Source organism: Cupressus sempervirens, chromosome 8 (genome assembly GCF_028749045.1).
Source record: "Cupressus sempervirens isolate cs-2001-9-10 chromosome 8, ASM2874904v1, whole genome shotgun sequence".
NCBI classification, from domain to species: domain Eukaryota; kingdom Viridiplantae; phylum Streptophyta; class Pinopsida; order Cupressales; family Cupressaceae; genus Cupressus; species Cupressus sempervirens.
The window spans coordinates 656684782-656708466 of record NC_143125.1 but is presented as its reverse complement, the minus strand read 5'-3'; the positions used below and the strand labels follow the sequence as shown (position 1 = coordinate 656708466).

General features: G+C 33.8%; 1 pseudogene; it reads right to left on the bottom strand.

The window, feature by feature from the left end:
- Positions 1–17556, bottom strand: part of LOC149544150 (uncharacterized) — a 314863-nt pseudogene extending 297307 nt beyond the window's left edge.
- Positions 17557–23685: the final 6129 nt, after the last annotated feature.

Genomic DNA, 23685 nt, shown 5'->3' with positions numbered 1-23685 from the left:
TTGTCAAGTGTATGAACAAAATACATAGTTGATCATAAGTTGAGTCTAACTTGCACATTAATTAAATAAGCATAATTCTACTATATGAAGTATCACATACACATTTGCACCTAATACTTGAATGGTTACAATTGATAAGTCAATCTTATTTAAACAATACTAATCATTGCAAGTCACATAAGGATTTTCCCTAATCATGTTATTGAATAAGTCATATAATGTTCTTCTAATGAAAAAATTAATATTTACTACTAATCAAATTATATTGTAGACAAATTAACAATTGATCTAGTCCTTACTTGGACAGGACCTTACAAAATGTTTGAGGCTACTATAACTGATAATGCAGATCTTTCAGTGTTGGTTAGCTGAAGACGAGAGTTTATCTTGCAAATGGATTTTGTCACACGCTTAAGTTGGTGATTGGTTGGTTTACTCCATCCATTTAGACATGGTCTCATGCTAACACTTAATGATGGAAATTTTTCTCGAATGTTTTAGCATAAGACCGTTGAAAAATCCGAACAAACCGGTCATTATTTTCCAAGGGATGAAGCCTATCGGCTTAACAAGGAGGCTAAGAATTGTTAATTTTTGTAGGTAATCTTTAATCCCATCAATCATTTTTTTAATATAGATTTTTTTGAAACCCTCATAACCCTAGATCTATAGCAAGAGTTCAATCAGCTTTAACATATTTTCAAAAAGCACTCTGCGAACACATACTTTGCTTAGAATAGGAGAAAGAATTGACCACCAATAGATTAAATTCCTCAACACATTGAAAATCCTTTGAGGAATTTGGATGGTGCATGGAACTATTAGTAGAAACACAAGGGGGTTCCTTGAATGAGAGCTTAAAACTCCCCCAACCCTCTCCTTCATCTTCCTACATGTTAAGGACCACTTTGGTAATCACACGAATGGCATAAAAATGCATTAATTTTCTAGACAACATGACCAGAACTAATAGGAGGAGAATCCCTATGGATAACATGAACCTAGGGTCCACCTCTCTTTTGACACTAGAATCGTTAGCATTTTGCAATGAACAAATCTTTGTGGCAATGTAAAATGACACAGTTACAAGCAAGAGAACTATATTTCTCCATCTCCCTTAGGTGCCCACAAAAATCACCTTGCTATCTGAAAATAGATGTGGTCAAGCGGTGGGTGTGGAGCCTTTCTTGCCTCAGTCCTTGGCCTGGCCTTCTACTCACGCCTGTCTCCAAAGTCCCCACTGACTGTGCACTGTACTATTAGATAGAAATCACTGATGATTTCCCACTTGTGAGGGGATTGGAAGTATCTATTACTCTCTAGTATCTTCCCCTTTGAAAAATTTAATAAAGAAAACTTTATGTTTGGTTTCTTATCACTTTTTTTTTAATTCAAATATTTTTGCACACATTACAATAAGCCGTCATTCATCTTTATGTGATATTCAACACTATCATTCATCTTTTGGGGAGTATGCCTTATTCATTTTCAAAATTAATTGTATTTTATGGACTACTGATTAGCACTTCCACCAATAGAAGGTGCAAGGGATGTGGTCATATGTATTTAGTTGAAATTTTAAACAGACAAAGGTAGGGTAAGAAACATAGTTAGGAACATAAAGTATCAAATGTAGTTAGGAACACAAAGTAATGAAAGAAACTTTTTTTTTACAAGTCAAAATAGTAGATGATAAATAGTTTTTTAAATTCTCATTTTCAAAACATGTATAATGCTTGAAAGAGCATTCTATGCAATAAAAGTAAGTTTGAAATTTGATTGTACAATATTGTATGATATAACTTGTTGATTTCTCCAAAAAAATTTAGCAATACAATTCTTTGGAGTTCTTAAGTAAATGTTGTATATGTGGGAATCAAAATGACTTCCCAAGGAGCCTCAAAGCAAAAGATTGGATTCTATGACTACTAGTGAATTACCAATACACCCCCACCTGACAAATTAATTTTACAAACTTTTTGAGCTGACAAATGAGAAACCAAAAAAATCATTCTTTCAAAAAAAAATTAATTTTAAAAAATTAATTGATTTATTATTTTTCTCTATACTTCATTTCCTCCCTATTTCTAGGGTTTCAAGTGTCATTCTTGAATACCACTCTGTTGGTGCATTAAGAGTAGATGATAGGTGACTTTTCTCATAAACATTAAATCAGTTATAGGAAAAAAAAACTATTTGAATATATAATTTACTTTTCCAAAAAATCTATTTGAATTTATAATTATCTTTTCCAATTCTGATCAGAGAATTAAAAGAAACACCCAATTTGAAGGCACCGCAAAATAAATCAATGAAGAATGTACACCTTATCATGGGTATCCTACATTAGTTTTTTTATTAAAAAAATAAATTAATTAAAAGCTTAAAAATTAATTAGAAAAAAATATTTTTAATTTGTTCAAAAAATAAAAGTAAATGTGATATTCATTGCTAGTTCTTTGATTATAAATCAAGACATTACTAAAAATCTAAATAATTTTTCTTGTAATAATAACTTTCTTTTTACCTATTTTCATTTTAATGTTAATTTGGATGACTAACATTTAATATATCAATCAATAATTATCCTTTCAGTAGAAAAACCTAAATTTGAATCATTTTAATTGATTCAAAGTTGTAAGTTATTTTTACTCAATCTCCTATTCTTCTTATCATAGTAGGTAGGGACTCTTGCTCCCACACTTGTTTTGGTCTTGATTTAATACTTTGATGAAATGTTAAGTTGCATGGAGAAATTGTGAAATAGGGTTTCCATTCAATCTTTGATAGTGCTCTCAGAGATTCACTCATTCTATGAAAACTATTTCCATGTTTTCGATTTTCTTAATGTGTTAGCTGCCTAACCAATCCTCGAGCCTTGACGTATGAGGTCTACATTTAGTTTACTTTTATTTATATGTTTTTTCTAAGTTTGCTTTGTGGCTGCTAAACTGCCCTTCTCCCATCTTGGCAGCAATCACTATAGCCATGTGCCATTCTTTTATATTTTCTTATCCCAATTTTCTAAGTTTGTATGGTGCCTATCACTGAGCTAAATCTGAACTTGCAGTTTTTTTTTTTTTTTTTTTCCAACTCTAAAATCTTTCTTCTGCTACTCATGGATGCTAAGGAAGTGTCTATGTTAACTAATTTTAACTCCAATTTCACTATTGTTTTTATGCAATAATTCCACTTAAATAGTGGATGTTCATGCATACATAATTCATGTTGTTATTTCATAGTTCTTCACTGTGATTTCTTAATTGGTACGGTGGTGTAATTGTATAAACCATGCATATGAATGTAGATTATAAAAAATCAATGAGAAATAGATTTCTTTTTCATTTTTAGTAGCTTTGTTTTCTCTGCTTTCTTATCTAAAATTTGTGCCTCTTTCTTTCAGCAACATTTTAATAAATTTCACATAATATTTGTGAAACTCTACATGGTATCAGAACATAGGGAGCTATGAGAAGAAGTACTATTTTCGTTGCAGGTATTGCAGATTAGAGCTTATTTAGAATGAAAAAATTTCATTATATTGGGGGTTGTTAATATTTTTCTTTTTGTAATCACCAACTAAGATAAAGTCCCATTTTTGGGGGAGATCAATGATGCCTAGTATTTATTTTCATCCTTATGTTGTCAAGCTAACCTTGGAGAATTATCTGTCTTGGAAAAAGGGGATAGAAAATCACTATCTTAAGTGAGACAGATAATTCTCCAAGGTTAGCTTGACAACATAAGGATGAAAATAAATACTAGGCATCATTGATCTCCTCCAAAAATGGAACTTCATCTATTTCTTTTTGTAATCACAAATTGAGATAAAGTTATATTTTTGGGAGATATCAATGACGCCTAATATTTATTTTCATCCTTTCATTCTCAAGCTAACCTCAAAGAATTATTTGTCTTGCTCAGGGTAGTGATTCTCTATCCCCTTTTTCCAAGATAGATAATTCTAATTCTTTGAGGTTAGCTTGACAGCAGAAGGATGAAAATTAATATTAAGTATCATTGATCTCCCCCAGAAATGGAACTTTATCTCAATTCATTTACGAAAAGAAAAACATTAACAACCCCCAATCTAATGAAAAAATTCCACTCTAAACAAGCTTTGGTTTGAAATACCTACAAATAACATGGGTACTTCTTCTTCTAGCTCCCTATGCTCTGATACCATGTAAGATTTTGCAACCTAAAGCTGCAAAATAAATTAGGAATTTTCTTATTTTAATTTGCAATTTGGCTTCATTCTTTTAGAAAATTCTTAATTTATTTTACAACTTTAGGTTGCAAAATCTTACATGAAGGAGCATATTTAAAAAAAAAAAAAAAAAGACAGGCTGAAGTGATAGTCATTTCCTGCATCTTGGTAATCATGTAGTTGAATTAGGAATCCATTCCACTAAATGAAGCAATAGGGTTGCCTACTAGAGGCACCACCAGTTGCTCTTTTTCCCTCCTATATATCCTCATTTTTCTTTTCTTCATCAAATTGCACAAGCTGGATTGGCTTGCTTTTTTCTACCCATGAAATTGAGACTATTTTTCCATATGAGCTGATTTCTTTCATCTATTGTTGCCGGTAAGCAGGCAGTTGTTTGAATGCCCAAATTCAATTCTATTTTCTCCCTCTGATCCACATTTTGGGAGTTGTTATTAGCCTATTGGGCAGACATGTATTTTCTTTCTAAATTGTCTTCTTATCTTGTTATTTTTCTTTTTCTTCATAATATATGTATATCTATTACATACTCTTATATCAAAATCTTTTTTCATTAATAAAAAACAAAGCAAAACTTGAAATACATATCTCGATGTACACTAAATCCTTAGTGGATGCCATTTATTAAATCTAGTACTATGAATAGGGAAATTGGTAAGGAAAGATTATTTAAAGATCTCCATGGGACCCTAGCCTAAGAGAATTGAAATATATCTTCTCAATGTTAACTATCTTTTTATTAGAGCAATAAAAAATATTCTAGAAAAAGGTTTATTTTATAGCTCGAGTACCCCAAATGATATGTTTATTTTTTCAAAAATAATAGGACCACTTAGTGTGCTCCTTTGTGAGACCCTTAATCTCAACATGTTTTTTTTCTCAATAGTTGTTAAACTACATTTGGAGCACTAAACTTTGTTTTTTTCACATCTTCAAATTTTGAAGGTTTATCTTCATTTTCTTGTAAGGCTCATTAAACCAACTTTTTGGTTCCCCAACTTTTTGTACTTGCCCCTTTTTTTTCTATCTCTCCATCTCCTCCTCTCTCATTATCTTTCTTATTCTACCTTCATGTATCCACATCTCTCTTTCTCTCTCATCCATCTCTCCCTCTCAATATACTTATTTTATAAAAATCCCCTCTATCTTCCTCAAGTTATATCTTTATCTCAATCTCTCCTTTCTACCCCTATCTCTTGCACCCCTTCCCTCCATCCCTCCATCCCTCCTCTCTGTGTGTGTGTGTGTGTATGTCTATATATATCTCTATATTTCTCTTCTCATATATCTATATTTATCTCCCCCTCTTTATCTCTTCCTCTCTCTGTTTATATTTGTTTATGTCTTCCCTTCTCCATCTTCCTATATCCTATATTCTCTCTCTCTCTCTCTCTCTCTCTCTCTCTCTCTCTCTCTCTCTCTCTCTCACACACACACACACACACACACACACACAAACTTTACATCTTGTTGCTCGGTTATAAAATTCTTTCAATTTTATAAGCCTTGGTTAATTTTTGAAGATTGCCCAATTTTAAGCTTTCAATTGGCCATTTTATCTCTGAATCTTTGTGAATTTCTGAATCTTCATGTCTTCGGCTTGTTACCAACTCCGTGCAGCACTTGAAATTTTTGAAAACTGACTTCTATGTCTCAGGTTATTGCAGGTTAATGGAGAGACCCAAAATATGCATTTTCAAGTTTATCATTAACCATTAACCTCTCAAAAAGGTTAATGATAACTTTTCAATCGCGCATTTTGGAGTAGGTTAATTAACCTCTCCAAAAATGCATATTTCTTAACCTCTCAAATAGGTTAATGTTAATTTCCAAAATGCGCATTTTGGAGTAGGTTAATTAACCTCTCCAAAAACATGCATTTCTTAACCTCTTTGAGACGGTTATTAACTTGTTTGAAAATTTTCAAATTGTATAAACCATGTGTAAATTCCTTCAGCTTGAATATAGTGGGATAATGTTATTGAAGCACTTATTAAAGTTGATATTTTATGTTTGTTGGAGTTTCAACCTATGGTTGTATGCATCCACAAAACTTGGTTTTTCAGAATATTGCTACATATACAAATCAATGCATATTATTGTCCACGTGAGAAAGGGAAAGTCTTGTGGTTCATTTAACATATACATCACCTTGCTCACCTTATTTCCAACTCAAACACATGGTCTTCCCAGGTGAATAGTGGGGGTGATACTGAGGTTTGAATACCTGCCGTCAGTTATGGGAGTCCGAATTTATGAAGGAATTAAATTGGAACATAAAAGAATCTGATCGTGTGTAGACCACCCTCTTCACCAAGGCAGGATAAGGACATTTTTAAAGAAGCAATTAAAGCATGCCATCTCATACCATACTTTCCAACTAATTGATCCTCAACCTACGGCTTTCCTTCACAATGGAAAACATTTCAAATTTCAAGAGCTGGGAGACATAAAGCCGCCAACATTTTTTGTGGGTAAAATGCGATATATTTATATCAACTTGCTAACATTAAAATAAATATTTCCATATTCATGAGCAGAGCAGTGTCATTCCTATCCATGCAAGCAAATGAAGGATGCTTTAAAGAAGCAATTACGCTCGTAGTTCATTCAATAGGCACGCCACCTTGAACACCTTAGTGCCAACCCTGATATCACCCTAGTCTTTAAACACTTTCTTGCAACCCGCAGTTTTCCTGTTATCTTCAGGGCATGCTCAAAGGAATATTGATGATGCCATGAAAATCTTCACTTAAATATTTGATCTTCAAGTTATGGTGCTGCACTATGGTTGGATGACACCACTACAATAATGAGAGAGAAGATTACAGATTTCCATAACAAAACTGTCCAGAGATTTTTAAATCGATATATCAACTTTGGAATCTATCACCATCCATATCTTAATGACAAATGATTTTACTCAGAACTCGAGCATCTAAATTATACTAGCAAATGAAGGAATGTTAATTACATGGAGACACTTGATATGCAAAGGATTAATGCCAAAGAACATCTGCCGAACAATTTCTTCATCTTTTCTCCATGTGAATTCATTAGATGTATCAAACAAATTCAACTCCTGACTTGTTTGACATAATGCCAAAATAAAAAAAAGGGTAGTGAGCATGAACATAACATATAGAATGCTAGGAAAGTGTTCGACAAAATGAAATATTCATTCCTAACCTGTAGCTCTGAAAACCTCAGATCAGCATCCTTGCTTTCTTAGGAAATCGATACTCTGCAGATAAGCTAGAGCATCATTAATATCATGCAGATTTATGAGTGAATTATAAGTCTGGGCAAGATCCAATTCTTATGAATGTTTGTTAGAAGACATGGAAATTCTTAGTCCGATGTATTGCTGATAGATCTTTTTGGTTGGGTGGTTGATTTGTTACTTTGAAGTTAGAAGTAAAGAGTGCAGGACAAGGTTGAAGGCATCTAACAAATTTGATAAAGAAAGATTGATAATCTATCATGAAGAACAAGTATCAAAGGCCGGATTATGCTCCTATTTTAAGAAGTATGCTTCCAGATATCGGCGATACCATTTTAGGAAGTGTCTGCCTTCAAGACTTGTAGTCATCTCTTGTGAATGAAGAAAAGACTCCATTAGCTAGAAAGATATTAGAAAGTGGCTTGGTTCAAGCAAGAGGACACCCCATTTTAGCATAGTGCCCAGACTTGGTATTGGAGTGCATGAAAGCTTACCATCTGAATACTAGAAAAGTTATTTCATCAAAAAATAAAGTAATTAGCTATCTAGATCCTGCCTCTATTGCTAGTGTTTTTCGATTGCCTACCCGGATGTAATATGCTAACATCAATCTGAGAACTGCCAAAGAGTATTTTACTGCAAATTAGACTCAATGTCTAAACACCATTTCCAAGTTATGGTTCTCGCAACCAAGAAAAGGGAAATCTTAATTAAGAAAATCCATTCACAGGTCACCGTTAAAAGAAGATGTGGAAAACATGGTGACCCTACTAAGAAGGATCGTTGGTCTTCGGGACTCACACGAGTTTGAAGGTTGGATGTTCCTGTTTATCAACATGATCTGTGAAGGAAAACAACATATTGATTGGGATGAAATTATTAGTGATTCACTACATAGACAGCTCATGGGACTTCAAGAAAATGACTACTTTTATATGACTTCATATCTTTTCTATGTTATCATAAGCACCAAGAGTTGGTTAGGACTTAACCGGCAGGGGGTTTATGATGACACCTCCATCATTTATAATCATCTTCCTCAAATTCAGTATAATAATAGCCTACACTAGTTTAGAAGAGTGAATGACGCATTCACCATGCTAACTGTAAGGGAAATTCAAGGGAACATTGGACTCAGAATTTCACTAGAAGCAGCGATGGAAGTACAAAAATATGGAAGCATTTTCATACAATTCTCAAAGTTTACTTATATCAGGTTAGCTACCTATGATGGGTGTCCATTGATGGTACCTAGATTTGTTGATGATAAACTGGTCTTAATTGAAATGTGCAGGCAAATTAGTCAAATCAATAAACTTTGCAAGAACAGGAGGATAGATAAAATAGCTTTTCCTATTGCCATCAGATATTATAGTTGTGATACTACATCAGATGCTAGGAACATTGAAAGATCTATTGCCACAATAAATTTGCATCCTTACACGATGCATTTCCCTTATGATAGTAAGGGCTATGCAGTGAATGGATTAAAGTTAAATCCTAGTCTTGGTCACTTCCTGACTCTAGAAGAATTTTGGGAGGATTGTGAAAATGACTTCGAAGTCAGGAAGAGAGATTGGATGCGGCTTACAGTACGACAGGTGATAGACTTCAAGTTGGACATTGATGTGACAGGTGTAGATGACGATAAGGTTTCTTTGGTTGATCCTTACTATTATGAGAAAATTGAATTGCTAGATCTCCCTCCTATTGATTGGTCAATTCAAGAGTTAAAAAGCTTGAAGGAAAGGACTGCCTTTGTTCTTAAAAGGACAAGAGACTAGATCAGTAAAGTCAGAGCTGAAAAAGAAACTAGTGAATTTCAAGTTAAAGAGAGGAGAAATAATAAAGGAGAATCATCTCGGATGGTGATAGAGGAAACTTCTAGTGAGAAGATGCAACAATTGGATACAGGTGCTCAAGATTGGGATGAAGATCTGAATCAGCCAGATAAGTTTACAGTCAAAAGAAAAAGGACAAGAATGAAAGGTAAAATGAATCAGGAAGGGAATGAATCCTGTGAAAAAGATCAAAGAACTCCTCAAATTGCTGAATCACATGTCCCTATTACATCCCCTCATGATGCAGTGATTCCTCATTTGAGTCTCTCTCCTCCTAATATGCCATTAATAGACATCACACAATTAGATAACCCATTATCTAATTCAGAAAATTTAATGATGATTGCTGAAAATGTGACAAGTGATGTACAATCTTCAAAAATTACACATTCATGGTTCCAGAACAGTCTTTAGAAGAGGAAAAAGGTTGTTCAAATGATTCCACCTCTGTTTGATGTGATCTCTAGTACTCTTCAGAAGCCTTCTAAGGTGAAAAAGACCAAGGTGATGTCCAAGTTAGCTATTGATGAAACTTCAAGCAACTTGTGTGTGGAATTGGCCAAACCTATAATTGAAAAGAATGTTGATGAAGCATTTGAATCAGATCTCATTCTAGAAAAGGTTGACCTTGGTCCTTCTAATGTAGAAAGAGAGTTTCAAAATTTTGAAGTGATTGTTGCTCAGATGTTGCAAAGGGTGAAGGAAGAGAAAAGAGCCAAGGAGAAACTCAAAGAACAAGTTTAGATGATGGTAGCTTATATTATTTCCATCAGCAATCCTTCTAATGCCCAAGCCATGGTCACTCTGTCGCAGGTCCTAATGGTATTTTGGATCATAATGTTGTTGAAAGAATCAACAAACACAAGTCACATAGTATGATGATCGAAGCTTGGATAAACAAGATGATAGAGGATGCTTCAAAACTTATAAATGGGGTAAAAGAGATATATGGGAAAGCCATAGCACAGATACAAGAAATTTATAAGGAGTTGGAAAGTAGAAAGGAACATAAATCCAACTAGCAAAAAGTAGCTGACAAATTAAAAGAAATGGCCAAGTTAGATACGAGCACCCTACTCTTTGAGAAAATTATTGCTGATCCAAGTGACAACCAAACATGTATCTGGAGTAAAAGTGTTGGTTGGAAGGTGATAAACATCAGCAAAGGGATCACTGAGTTCAGAAAGCTAATAGCCTCTTTGGAGCAACTGAAAACAAAAAGTACAGATGAAATAATCTCTACTATCACAAGTGGGGTGCCAGTAAATGATCTTCAACATGTTGATTGTCAGTATCTCCTTGATTCCTTCAGTGTTCAGATTCATTCAGAAATAGAGAACCGTGTATCGGATGCCGAAACTATGATGAAGCTTAGCCTAGTTGAAATCACGCTAGAAGATTGTAACATTTCAGCCTATCGACAAGAGTCAGAAGAAATTCAAGATAGATACTTCACAGCCAAACTCAGGATGGAAAATGTGTTCATTCCGAACTATGAATCAATGATGATTATCCTAGATTCTTACAGGGCTTTTCGAGATAGATCAATTGTGTTCAGGTAGATAGAGTTAGTAGCTAGGAGAATCCGTGATTGTATATGTAAATATCTTTAGGAACTCTAGCTAAAGTTTTGTTTTTGCAAGTTTCCTTGTATAGGTTAATTTTCTTGAGGTTAATTAACCTTCCAAAATTATGTATTTTGGAGGTGGTTATTAACCACGAAGAGGTAGTTATTAACCTCTATGTCTATATAAGGATGCATTTTGGCTTTGTAAAAGGGACTTTTTGGTTGGAAAAATAAGGGAACACTATGCTGAAATTTTGATCTAGGGATAAATTCTAGAAAGTATGTACACCTTTTATCTCTGAATTGAAAAATCTCCATTGCTTTCTTTGTGCAAGGGAATGAAATGAGAAATGCTTTGGGTTTCTTATTTTAAAATCCAAATTGTTATATGCTATAGTAGACATTCTCATGGTGCTATGCGAGTGTTTATGAATGATAATGAATGTCCTTAATAATACTGGTTGCTTTCAAGTGTAGCTCTTGAGCACCTCTGTTATTGATTTTGTTTATCAAAGAAGGTTGTGAGGGCATGTGGTGCATTCGTCCTGAATGACTTTCTCCTGAACTTTGAAGTTTTAGATTCTTTAATTGAAAAACCCTTTAAAAAAATTATATCATACGAGGGAGCTGCCCCTCAAAATGCAGAGGAAGGCCACATACTAAGGGCCTATCCAACTGTTGTGAATGGTTTGCCACACACTCCGTTGGGCAATTCTATTGTGAAAAATTTGTTTACCAACACATCTCCGTCTACAATCCTTTTTCTATTTTCTTTACTCCTCTCTCCCTCCTGAAATCTCTCTCTCCTCCCTCCGTATTGAAAACACAACATGGACATATTGGTAATTGAGCATGATTACCTTCGTATTTCTAAAGTTTTGTTTGAGCAATGCTTAGAACCCAAGAAGTTAATTTGAAGCTACCTCATCTCCAATATGATATTTTTTGTTAAAATAAATATCATTTGCTAAATGACCTATCAATTCAATTAATGTATTACACAAATGTATAAAACGATACACAAATTTAGTTTGGTCAATTTTTCACAACACTTCACCATACCTATTACATACCAATGTACACTTGGTAGTAAAAAAATAAGAAACAATTTTTAAAAAAAATTAATTAATTAATTATCACTATATAATCATATTAAGAGAACGTAAATACATTGGCCCATATGCAACTTTCACTATGACATCTTGTAAATGAGTTGGAAGGCAATAAGAAGGGAAAAAAGAAACAAATTTGTGAATTATTGTCTTTATTTGATTAGACTAGACTAAGAATTATCTATAATATCAAGTTTTACAGTATTCCTTGCTTGTAGCGCATGCTTTACCTTTTTTAAATGGAACTGTACTCTTTTTTATCAAACTATGGACATTGGGATCCCCTTAAAAATGTATATGACAAATCTAAGTTCAGCACACTATAATTTTCAATCTTCTATTCTCATACTTTTTGGTCTTTTGCTTCTTATTCCACAAAATTTTGTTGTAGTAAAAGTTGGCATGCGTGTTGTGCTAATCAAGTTAAAGTATATTGTTTTCTCTCCAACCAACTATGAAATTGATTATATGAATAGTAATATATTAGTTACAATTTTCTTGAGATTCCTTTTCTATGTCAGTTGAAAAGCTAGCACACCTGTCATGCTAGTTCAGTTATAACGGTATGTTTGAAACTAGAAATTGACTATAATTGTTTGAGAATTGTATGATAGTTATAAATATTTTCTCACAGTGCATGTTTTACCCTAATTTTCCTTAAATTATCTAAAAATAATTTGTATGCCTCTACTCTTTGGATAATCAAATTTATAAATGGTTGTTTTATTAGGAAGATTGGTGATGAAATAGATCATTAGGGTCACATCTTGTAGATTTACGACCAATGCTACTATTGTAATGAAAATCAAATATACGTTTCAAGTGAATGAATGAATTTAATAACATTTTTGAGGTCAAAGAAGTCTATGGTATCCATTAGACAAAAGACAAGAATCCCTTTAAGATAAAGCATGGAAGAATATTAGGTCTCTCGAAGTTGCTTCTTTAAGACCGACCTTTGATAATGAATGTTGACCACTAACTTTGTTGTCATGTCCAACTCTGTTTCCTCAAAAAGAGTACCTAAATTGCCAATTTCTAGCATATCCTAATAGTTGAAGTAAATGGTGTTGTATGATGGGCATTCCATGAGAAAGTGTTGCTTGGTTTCGACCACTCCTATATTGCAAAAAATACATACTCTCTCTTTACATTCTTCCTTGGGTATCCTCCATCTACCTATTCCACATCTCAAATGATGAGAGCTTGTCCTAAGCTACGCTATGAGAATTTTAGCTCTACATTTGATATTTTCTCTTATATATGCTTTCTCCTCATGGGCTCACATTGGGTTAAATTCTTTATATAGTAGTCTCTTTTCCAAACATTTTGTTGTGATCATGTGACACCTATATTTTTCCTTCATGAATTTTTAATTCCAACATTGCTATTTTGGGTATTCATGCATACTAAGATTCCATTTTTATGTCCATTTAACTTTTTTCTTCATCCACATGTTATTTCTTCTATTGAACCTTTCTTTTGTGATGAACTTAGCCCAACAACAATTTTCCATTCTTTGGGCCTTCTTTAAATAAGATAGTAATCAAATCATTTGCGAGGCCTCTATAGGGAAAGTGCCCATTTTCGCAAATAGGATCTCATAAAGAACCATTGTTTTAATTTTGAGACTATTGAAGATTAAGGATTTTTGAATTCTTTTTTCTTGTCTCCATTTTTTATTAGACATGTTGCTGCCCCAAATCTCACAACCATAAAGGCTTACCTGGGTAACTAACAAACCAAAGAACACCTTTTTAATTTTCAAATCACATAATTTCACATTGTTGTACATTTATTTTGTAAAGTACAATACTTTCAATCCTCCTTGAATTATTTTTGCAAGCTACATGTTTCCCAACTTATTTTGTTGTTGAAGTCAATTCCAAGGTACTTGTACTCATCCACAATCTCTAATGGGTTGCCATTGAAAATGAAAGCATTTTCCCTGCCTCTTGTTTCTTTTCAAAGAGAAAATCATCACCTTGGTTTTTCTATTGTTCACTTGCATCTTGACCACTTGATAGAAGGCCTCAAGTGCCTTCAAGTGTTTTCTTAGACCATCTATTGTTTTAGAAATTAAAATGAGGTCATCCACATATAAAAACAAGTTATTCACATAATTAGCTAGTTGAACCCCATCACCATTGTCCTTATCTAAACATTCTTCTAATTTATCAATATATAACATAAACAAGGTTGGTAAAAGGGGGCACCCCTATTTGACCCCTACATCACTACCAAGGCTCTCTAACATTTCTATCATAGTTTTGATTTTAGCAATGACCTAGTCATATAGTTTATGTGTCACAATTCTAAGCTTGGTAGGAATTTTCAACTCTTCCATTGTAAGCCAAGTTTATGCTATAGGAATTCTCAATATAAAAATAGAGCACATGGGCTCATTAAAAAACACACCAAACATGACTTGTGGCCAAATTAAAGGAAGTGACGAAACACATAAAGCTACCTTTAGAGAGTTGAAAAAGTTAATATGGTCCCTTTTATTGCCCATCGAAATTTAATTCATCCCATTTCTTTTTATATCCAAGTAAAAAGAGAAGAAAAAAATTGATTATTTTGCCATATGGCCACCTCCTAAGTGCTGTCATCACCGACATCTGTAACTACCCAATCCACCACTAAGTTTTATAAAATTCACTCATAAAATTATATTTCTCACCGACCATTCATCACATGCATGCTTTCTACACCATCAACTTTTTGCATTAATTATATCATTCCATAACTTTATGTTAGTCGTTGCCTTGGAATGCAAGCCATGCTTGCTTCAAACAAAACAAAACAAATAAAAATAAAGAAGGGACTTTTGAAATGTCTATTATGCTCCAAAGTTGTGTTTGTACATGCCTCCCAATAATAACTCACGCAGAGCCAAAGGAAAACCACAACAACATGCTATTCATTAATATGCGCTAATTAGTTTTAGTTTACATATGGTGTTTAAAAGTCAATGAGTTCTAGGCAAAGCTGAGTTCACAGCAAAAGCTACATCATATAACATGTTGTATCTAATTTGCTATTTGATATAGTTTTAGCTAATATGATTGAATAAAAAGAAAAGGCTACGAAAGAGGTGAAGTGGAGCTAGTCTTATAGTTTGTGTCATCTTTTAACTATTAGTAAATGTACATTCATTATTAGTTCCTACCATGGAAGGAATACTTATGCATTCATATCATGTTAATATCATATTAACATGGACCAATCAAATCAAAGAATTTAAAATATTATATGAAACTTTAAATGTTTATATCTTTTTTCAATTTTTCATTATTTGATAAATCACATTTTTCATTCATTCTATTGGTTCATACTATTTTTGGTGGGGGAGAAAATTAATTTTCTTGAACAAAAATACAAATATTTTCTAACAACTTCATCTTGCATTAATGAATGCATTAATTACAACTCTATCTTTGTGACAAGTACATAAGAATTTTTTTTTTCAATCATTTTATCTTCCACCTCACACAACATGTCTAATCAATATTAATTCTTTTTAATATGTTATATCTTTGTATTTGAATTTCTAATTTTTTTAATAAAAATAGTTAAATTATACTATTATTTTACTTTTGTAAAAATAAATTAAATAATATTATTTTTTAATTATATTTTATAATAGTGTTTGTAATATGTATAATTGATAAGTGTTACAATTTGTAAATTATATCATTTATTATTATTAATATTTTATATTTAAACAAATTATCATTTAGTTTAAATATATATTTTAATATTAAATTAATAATTATATTTTACATTAAAAACATACTAAAGGAAATAACCACAAAAAAGAAATAATTCAATTCTAAAAGATATGTAAATTATTATTGAGTTTTTATAAACTATGTATTAAAATTAAATAGTTATATTTTATTTCTTATTTATTACATCATATTTATTCATCAACATCAAATTTATATGTATTACATCTATTTATTATTTACAAATATACATATTAAATTATATAGATATTATTTCATAATTAAGAATTACTTACTTTTATGAAAAAATTGGAAATACAAAACATTAAATAGTAAATCTTCTCTAACTATGTAAAATTAAACAATTAGTTTTACTTATAAAATATTTTTATATTTCAATACATTTCATTTTTTCTTATACAAATGTGAGTTTTAATATAAAAAATAAATTCTTAGTTTCATTAATTATAATATAATATATTTTAATTTTTCATTATAAACATGATTTTATTTTGACTATTTGTTTTATTAAGAAAAATAATTATATTTAATATTCTCTCTCTCTCTCTCTCTCTCTCTCTCTCTCACACACACACACACACACACACACACACACACACAACTTATGTTTGTATCGCTCAATCTTAGTATTTTATCTCTCTTCCTCTTCCTCCTATATATTCTTTATCATTTTTCCCTTTGCATATATGTTTATGTTGTTATTGTTCTATACTACTATTTATCTCTATCTAATGATTAAAAATAGTGTGACTTCCATTTGATAATTAAGATGAGAATAATACATAGTTGGGGACTTTGGCCTCTTATTATTAGGCTTAAATGCCCAAACATACAATAATATAACATGAGAACTTAACAACAAAATATGAGTCATCCTTTTAGATCACAGCTGCATTTCTAGGACAAGAATTTAATAAAAAAATATGAGCCATCCTATCAGATCACAAGTGCATTTCTAGGCAAAAATTAATGTATTCACAATGTTAATTTAGAACTATTTAACCTTATTCTCACTCATCTACACCTCTACAACCATTATGTGTTAGGCAGGAACTATGATGCATTGCGTCTCTTGTCTACATCTCTTTTTTTGAACTCTTTAAAAACAATAATTAAAAATTATCTATCACAAAACTAGTAGTAGGAGGTCTCTTCTACCACGATGTCTATGTCATCATCAAAACATATTTTTTAGTTAAATTTAAATTTTAAATTTTATTTTTAAAAAAAAATTTGATGGAAGGTTCAAACTTGCGAGGCAACCCAGCAAGGCATGAGGCTTGCAAACTACCAACCAGCGAAGGCTACCACTTGAAGATTTAGGAACATGATACGGGCCCACACGTGCTTGAAACATCTTTGGCTTAGAGGCAAGGACTAAGGGGCATCCACACTTTCAAAATCACCAGGGCATAATCTCGGCCTCATTCCTTATGGTGTTGGAGCCTTGCACTTAGCAAGATTTGATCCCTGGTGGACTTTTTGTGAGCCATTCAACATTCAACCTCACCAATCGACTTAAAATTTAAAATTAAGATACAATTCTAAATTGATTTTTAATTAAATTAGTAAAAACAAAAAATTGCCGCCCTGATGCCGGCATAGACATTGGCCTATTGTCTTACTCAAGGTGCCCGCTTCGAGGTTGCTAAGGAAAAGGAAGGTTTGGGAATTACGCAATAGCAGAGGCTCTAAGAAGTCCTTCAGCTATCCTCAACTAGTCACTCTAACTCTCTTAGTAAGACTCTGTGATGCTTCTTCGTTTCTTCCACGGGGTTACCTCAACGAATACACGCAGTCTATGCGTTTAGTCTCGCTTTTATTTCTCATTACTTATCCCTCTCCTGATCTTTTATATGCACCCACTCCTTTTCACCTCATCAACGAAAACAATTTTCCCGTAGGACAGCCCCTTTTTTCAACCTTAGTTGTGTCCGCTTGCATCTAATATCATGGCATCTGCTTCTAACCCACACAACCCCCAACTGGATGAGGAATTTGGACCATCTTCATCTACTTCCAGTGGATCTAGAATACTTTATTGCATTGTCGATCTTCTATCTTTCTTTTGTGGTGGTGTTTGGTTAAATTGCCAACACTTTGAAGAATTTCCACCATCTACATCTGCTTCTTGTGCATCCACGATGCCTATGAAAGTTTTCCTACGTTATGATGTATTTATCAATCATTTTAAACATCGTCTAGGCGGAGCAATTTATAAAGAGCTTGATGCGTTGGGACTGAAGGTTTTTCTGAATTTGGAAGAGCTCGATTTGGGGGATGAACAACTAGAAGCAACTTTTAAGAGTGCGTGGCTTTATATTCCAATATTTTCAGAGGGCTATGCACAATCTGACCGATGCTTAGAAGAGCTGTCGTCCATGCACAACAGGGGTAAATTAGGCACTAAAATTGTTCCCATTTTCTGTCGTGTTAAGATTGATGATGTACGGTATGTAAAAGGAGGCTATGCATTTGACCTAAACAAGGTTGGACGCAACTCTGAGAAACTGGTGGAGTGGAGAAAAGCGCTTTACAACATTTCACATTATGTAGGTCCGGTCGTTGAGAGCAAGGAGTAAGTACTAAGTACGCATCTCTCCACCAGATGCACTAAGCGTTTACTAATCGATGCATTCTTTTATCTTGAGGCTCATAGACTTCAGCTATCCATATAAATTGTGACGTTTACTCTGTTTTCTTCGTTGTCGAATGTGTCCAGGGACGAAGACATGCTGCTGAAGGAAATTACAGAGTGGGTAGCGAAAGAGAGAAACACGTGTCAAGAATTTGTAGAACTGGCTAAGACTAGTTCAAGCATCCAACAACTGGGTGAAGAATTTGTAGCCACTACATCTTCTTCGGGTGGATCTATAATGCTTGTGAAAAAGCTTGACTATAATGTAAAGCTTGACTATGATGTATTTATTAACCATCGGGGTCCTGATGTCAAAAGTACACTCGCCATAGCTATCTATAAAATGCTCACAGGAATGGGACTGAAGGTATTTCTGGATTCGGAAGAGCTTACGTGGGGGGGGAACTTTCCTAGTGTACTAGAACAAGTAATAAAGAGTACTTGGCTTAACATAGCTATATTTTCAGAGGACTATGCAATGTCCAAGTGGTGTTTGCGAGAGCTTTCGTTGATTAGCGAAAAAGAAGGCAGTAAGTTTGTTCCCATTTTTTACCATGTCTGGCCAGATGATATAAGAAATGGAAAGGGAAGCTACGGTGAGGCATTTGGCCGGCACCAAGACAAGGGTAGACATAACCCAGAGAAGCTGGAGGAGTGGAAGAAAGCACTTCTCCATGCTTCGTACTATGTGGGTCATATCGTCAATAGCAAGGAGTAAGTTAACACAAGTTCTTGTTGATACATTCTTTGCATGTTTCCTTCCTCATTTTCAGGCTCACAGACCTTTTTTTTTGATATCTTAAACTCTGAAGTTTATTATGTTTCCTTTGTTGTTGAATATGTCAGCGACGAGGACATGCTCATGAGGATGATGGCGGATTTGGTAACGAAAGAAGGTAAAGAGGTTCAAGAATTCAAATTAGGTAACACTCGTCCTACCATTCACCCACGGGGTAAATTGGCATTTCTTTCTGGTGGAATATACGCAAGGCCTACGAGAGATGTCCGTTATGATGTACACATTAATCATCGCGGACGTGATGTTAAGCGTTCACTTTCCGTACCTATCTATAACAAGCTTAAGGACATGGGACTGAAGGTCTTTCTGGATACAGAAGAGCTTAGATTGGGGGATCACATATCTAGTGTAATAGAAGAAGTAATAAGCAGTGCTAAGATTCATATAGCTATATTTTCCAAGAGATATGCACAATCCCCCTGGTGTTTGTCAAAGCTGACACTTATGCTCGAGACAGGCGCTAGAATTGTTCCTATTTTCTATTATATTGAGCCAGGAGATGTCCGGTATGCTAAAGGAGCCTGTGCTCATGCAATTGATCAGCATGTAAAGAATCAAAAATATGCCTCGGAAAAGATTTTGGAGTGGAAGGAGGCGCTTCACTGTGTTTCATTTAATGTTGGCCACATCATTGAGAGCAAGGAGTGAGTACTAATTACTACCTTCAATTTATCAATGCATCCTCTGCAATTTTTTTAAAATATTTTATCAGAATAAGGTCAACTGTTACAGCCTATTTTTTATTCAATGTTATGTTTGCACGTGTAGAGACGTGGACAAGCAGCTCGAGCATATCGCTCATCGTGTGGGGACAGAGGTTAGAGAGGTACCGCCGGTGGCCGCCGGTGAGACTGAGCATAGATGGAGTTGTATATGATTCTGAAATGAGCACACTTCAAATATGCTAGAAGCCTTCAAAATGTACGAAATGAAGCTAAAAAGTTATAAATAAGAGAAATGTAGCTTTATTATTCAATGTTAGAGATGCTGCTGCCAGACATCTTGGCTTTCTCTATTACTCTATGTTATATTTGATTTGTAAAGTATTAATAATTATTATAGACTAACAAGACATGACTATTTAACTAACATAATATACATGATAAACTCTAATAGTTTAACTAGTTTTTAAAATAATTGAATTAAATGAAATTAACTCTTCTAAAATAAGATTACTAATAAAATAATAATATAACAATTAGACTAGTGTACATCTTAACTAATCTAATTAAAATAGTTAATGAGTAATCTATGAAGTCACTTGTCATCACATGTAAGTATCAAACTATAATATTTGAAAAATATATATTAGAAATTGATATATCTCTAGACTTGATTTAGATGGGCATAGAGAATGACAAAGCACAAACACAATATGCCTTACATCTTAAACAAAATTATAAATGTAAATAATTGTAAAATAACAATTTAAGAAGGAAAAATACTAGAAAACTAAAAAAGAACTTTTCAATGATCAATAAAAAAGAAAAACAATAGAAAAGTAAAGAAATAACTTCCTTCCCAAGCTTCAAATATTCTAGTGCGAATATGAATATCTCCAAACTTCATCAATTACATTTTTGACGAAAAGGTTGTACAAAACCTATTTAAACATAATGAAGAATCTTGAGATTGTTGTGGAATGTACAGTTTGTTGACTTAATTCTAACATGATGATAGCTTGAATGCCTTCTTCCTTCATTTGATATTGTTGATGAAAATAAGTATTTACTATTTACACTTACTTAAGTTTACTTAGGTTAATGCATTTATTTATTAGTCACCTAGGAGTATGTGCACTCTTGTGAGTTGTCATGTTGACAACACAGGAGTTTGCACCTCTTTTATGCACATGTTGTCTACAACACAGGAGTTAGCACCTAATTAAGTACATGGTGTCTACAACCTTCTCATTCTTATCCACTCATCTAGAATGTTGGATAAGGTGTGTGCTTAGTTGTCATGATGCTTATCTTATCTCTTGGTTATTTCTAGAGACATTCTAGGTGCTTCCTAAGAGGCCTTTATATATAGGCACTCCTAGTGTGTTTGTACATAGCGAATAGAGAAATGTATTAGGACATATTTTGATTAACTAATCATATCCATTTTTGGTCTATAGTTGTGCTTGTGTTGAGTTCTACCATCTTGGGTGAATCTTGCTCTAAGGAAAATTCTTACAATGTATCAGAGCTCTTGGAGAATTCCTCTTCACAAAGTTGTTCAAGACCATCATCTTGCTTTAGGACCGTAGCCCAACTCTAGAGTATTGCAGAAATTGGGGGTGTCTAGAGCCAGATCTGAGCTCGCCATTGCGTCCAGAATGCTGATTCAGTAAAAATTGGCTATAAACTCAGCTATCCTAGCCCAAAGTCAATTGTGAGGCAATTTTTTTTGCAAATTGGCACTCATAGGCCCCGGATTTGCAGTTTGAGTATGGTCTTTTTTTGCAGATTTAATGAATTTATTTGAGTCTAAAATTTTATTTCTCTACAATTATTTTTGTTTGTATTAGTTTGAATTTTTTTTTGACCATCGGGCAGATAGCAGAGAAATTTTTTTAGCAGAATTGGGTTGTGAGATCCTAGCCCTGCACATGGAATATTCCATTTGTTTACAAGGTATATTCCAATTTTTTTGGCAAACAAATCTGACCACACATCACATTACCAGCCAGCGCCTAAGTCCATACTCCTATTGTGCCTCAAGTTTTGACTAGCGAGTTCAACATCAACCGGTGAGATTTCTTTTGTATGCATGGGCTTTGCAATATATATTTCCTTGGTCCATCCCTATGCTCAATGTGGGATCAATAACCCAAAATCCTTCCATCACGCAAGTTAAGGTTCCTGGTGCACTGTCTAACGTCATAAACTTTGACCTTGGTCGCGCTTAGGAATTTGACAATGCACATTACAACCCGGTGTATCAAGGATTTCCAATGTATTTTTTAGAATTCTGCTCGGTGGACTTTCAGTGACTGCACTTTTTAATTTTTGGCACGTGTACTGGTTCTCCAACCACTGCTCTTTACAACTTCTGATGATTATCAATTTTGCAACCACATCCTTCCTTTGCCATGCTTCACTTTTACATTGGACACACATCAGACAAGTCTCCATGTCACCAAGCACATGTTGTAAGTGCCACGTAGACCCAACATACAACCCTGTCATACAACCACATCAGCTATCTATACCGCTACTGTACAGTCCGTACCATACAGATGGCCTAGTCATCTGAAACATTAGCAGGTGGCCCATTTTTTTGCTGATGTCAGCATTTCCCTATGTTAAATTTGATGACCGTCTGACCATCAAATCCATGGAATTTTCAACTACGGTGATGGTTGTTTGACCATTAAATTTAGACACAATTTTTCTTCCAGACTCCTCTTCAAATTTCTTTTCAATTTGGTAGCCTGACTTTGTGAGCCCATAACTTGGACATCCAAACTCTGATTCAGGTGTATTTTTTTTTAAATTGGGTAGAATTTCCTAAATTTTCTAGTGATGGTGTTATTTTCTAGTTTTGGTGCAAGGATTTGTCAAAAATTGCATCTTTTGGTGACTGTACCTATTCAATCTTGCATTTTACAACTTGAAATGCTCCGTACAGGCTCATCTGAACTCCTTTTCAAGTTTTATTTTTTTTGAAAGTGCATATTTTTTGTCTACTTTCCAAATCTATAGTCAGATTCTAGGGTTGTGTGGACAATAATCTCACTTTCAAAACTAGGGCCTTTTATGCATTGTATTGCTTTCATTTCTTTTCAAAATTGTTGTATCTTTGAGCTACAATGCTTAGTTCTAGATTTAGGCCTCAAAAGGTAGTTGCAACAGTCAAAATTAGAAGTCTACATTGTTCATTTTGACAAGTAGCCTATTGTACATGCACTACTTCTAAAGTGCCAAACCATCTTTTTCAGGGTGGGGGGGGGGGGGGGGGGGGTGGTTGTTTCTTTGATTCTTTGGGGGTTCATTGATTGATCTCATGGAGGAGTATTGTTTCACATCTTGGAATGGCACTAGAACTAGGTTGACAAAATAAAACTATCACACATAGAGTGATACACTTCTTGATCATCTTAGAAGAGAGCATAAGGAAGTATTTCCTTATTTATGTTCCAACGAACTGATCTCTAATGAAGAACAACCACCTGTTGGCTAAGTGATTGTTATCATTCTTACCAATCTCTCTTCTTCTAATTATTCTAAGCTACTTTCCAAGATATGGCCTCCACATGATTATTGGATGTATCTTTGGGAGAAGTATGGAGATCCAAACATTCCTCCTTTCCTAGAAGATATCTTACCTCCAGTTGTAGTTGTATCCTCTTTAGATGAGATCACACCTCCAACTCCTATTGCTCCTACTGATCCTATTCTAGCCATAGATGCTTTGAATTCAGTGTGGTAGGACCCTTTATGTCTTCCTACTCTACCTTCATGTGACGAATTCCTTCCCGTCCTTGTAGGCTTGTTCATGGAGTCTCACATTGCAGATATGGGAGACATCTTAG